This window comes from Zea mays, chromosome 2 (genome assembly GCF_902167145.1).
Source record: "Zea mays cultivar B73 chromosome 2, Zm-B73-REFERENCE-NAM-5.0, whole genome shotgun sequence".
Taxonomy (NCBI): Eukaryota; Viridiplantae; Streptophyta; class Magnoliopsida; order Poales; family Poaceae; genus Zea; species Zea mays.
The window spans coordinates 129,723,546-129,725,924 of record NC_050097.1 but is presented as its reverse complement, the minus strand read 5'-3'; positions in this window follow the sequence as shown (position 1 = coordinate 129,725,924).

Sequence of the window (2,379 nt, the reverse complement as noted above, 5' to 3'; positions counted from 1 at the left end):
AATTTGGAGTTATATCTATTTGGTTATGAATTTCTGAAGTTATTAAGTACTTGGAATAGCATAACTCATGTGAATAATTTCAGTTCAAGTATCATGGCTAAGCAAATTTACTAAGTGATAAACAACATTAAAACAAAATTAATGCCACTGGAATGAATTAATTTGGAGTTAAAATGAATTTAATATGAATTATACAAGTTTCTGGAATTTCTATTGCATTAAAAATCAATTTCCATAATTAATTCTCTGTTTTTCTATTCTCTGGACTGCACGCCAATTTCTGTAAAGTACAGGGGCTAGATGGTAAGTTATACTAGACTAAGTGAATAATGAATGCGGACGGCGGGTTGGTTTTCTGGAATCTCAGGGACTGTTTAGCAAAAGCAACACAACGAAGGGGTATCGACTTATTTCAGCCACTCGATCCATAATCGAGGGCCCCGATTAGACTTGCCTTGATTGAACAGGTACGCGACGCAGGCCGTTGGTTCATAGATCTACGACGAAGATTTTAAACAACCTCAGATCCTATTAGGGCCATTCGATCGGAAATGTACGCCTCAGATTGCCCTAACCCAACTGGTACACAGTATCTAATCTGAGCCATCCGAAAGGAATTGGACGGCTCCAGTGTTATCTCTCTCGCCAGACGGTGTCCGACGTCGGCGCCGCCCCGGCGGTCGAAATCACGCCGGCGAGCACACCCTGCCCGGTCATTCCGAGCACCAATCCCTAATTTTACTAGTGCTAAATGAAGAGAATAACCTCGCGAACTAGATGGGGAGTAGGTTACCGGCTATTATCTGGTGGTGGTGTCCGGCCATGACAGAAGGCGATCCGTGGCGGCGCTGTACTTCCGACGAGCAATTGCCGGAGTCATGGTGCCCTTCTGCTCCCCCGACGACCTTTCGCACTTTCGCGATGACCAACCGAGTACCTCGAGCAGTGGGGAAAGCAGGAGGATGGCGCTGGCTCGTGTGTCCAATTGCTTCTACCAATTTCACACGGTGGCGGTTATGCTCTAGCTGTCTAGATGGCTGAGTAAGGTCAAAAGGGGGTCGCGGCGCGTCGGGTTATATACCCAGGACGAGGCCAGAGAGCTGGGGCGGCCACGACCGAGTATCTCGCCCGCACACGACGGCCGTCCTAAAGACGCGGGCACTTCTGTTAGGGGTGATGCTGACTGAGCGGTCCCACCTGTCAGTCACCACGCGGAGAACGCGAGTATGCCACTCGGGCCCATAGTCAGGGAGACACCAGCGTAGCACACGCGATCCAATTTTCCCGATGAGCTCCATGGGTAGCGCGCGAGGTGGGCGATGACGTGCGGGCCCCACGTGGAAGTGAACGTAGTGAGAGGAGCTGGTTTCTTAGGGCTGCTAAGTGGGGTCCGTGTGTCGGCGGGAGTGCGTGAATGAAATCTGGCCCGCGCGTGTGTGAGAGACTGGCCGGGTGGGCCCGCCTGTCGGCACCGTAATGCGCGGGGGACGCGGGAGCGCGTCAATGGGCCGCGTGTGGGAATTTGGTTGGTGGGCCGAATTGATGGAAGCCGGCCCGCGAATGGATTTCTCTTTTATCTTTTTCTGGTTTTATTTTCCCCTTTATTTTTAGAATTCAAATTTGAATTTGAATTCGGTTATGAGATTCACCCTTGATAAAAATGTACTAATTCAAATATTAATGGAAGGGAAATATATTCTTATTTATATATTTATGTTATCTCATTTGCATAGTATTTTCCTCTCTTTTCTCAATTTCTAGAGTTTCCTTTAGAACTTAAATTCTAATTTGAGTATTAACATATTTTTTTACATTATTTTTATATTATCACAAAATGCACACAAAATAAAACCTCAGCATGATGCATATTCAATTTTAGTATCATTTGTTTTAATTAATCACTCTTAATTATAGGTATGCTCATGTTATGATGAATATATGGCACACAAAATAAGGAGATCAACTATATTCTCATTGTATACATTTTTGGGTATTACAAATCCTACCCCCTTACAAAGAATCTCGTCCTCGAGATTTAGGAAGGACTAGGAAAGAGGTGGGGAAAATCTATTCGTAGTTCTTCTCTTTCCCATGTAGCTTCATCTTCTCCATGGTGACTCCATTGTACTTTGCACATTTTAATAACTTTACTCCTTGTGACACGAGTCAAGGTATCAAGAATCTTGATAGGATATTCCGTATAAGTCAGATCATCTTGAACACTAAGATCCTCCATTGGTAGCTGCTCTTCAGGTACGCTGAGACATTTCTTCAGTTAAGATACATGGAAGACATCATGTACATCCACAAGATGATTGGGTAGTTTTAGTTGATAGGCAACTTCTCCCACTCACTTTAATATCTAGAAAGGTCCAATGA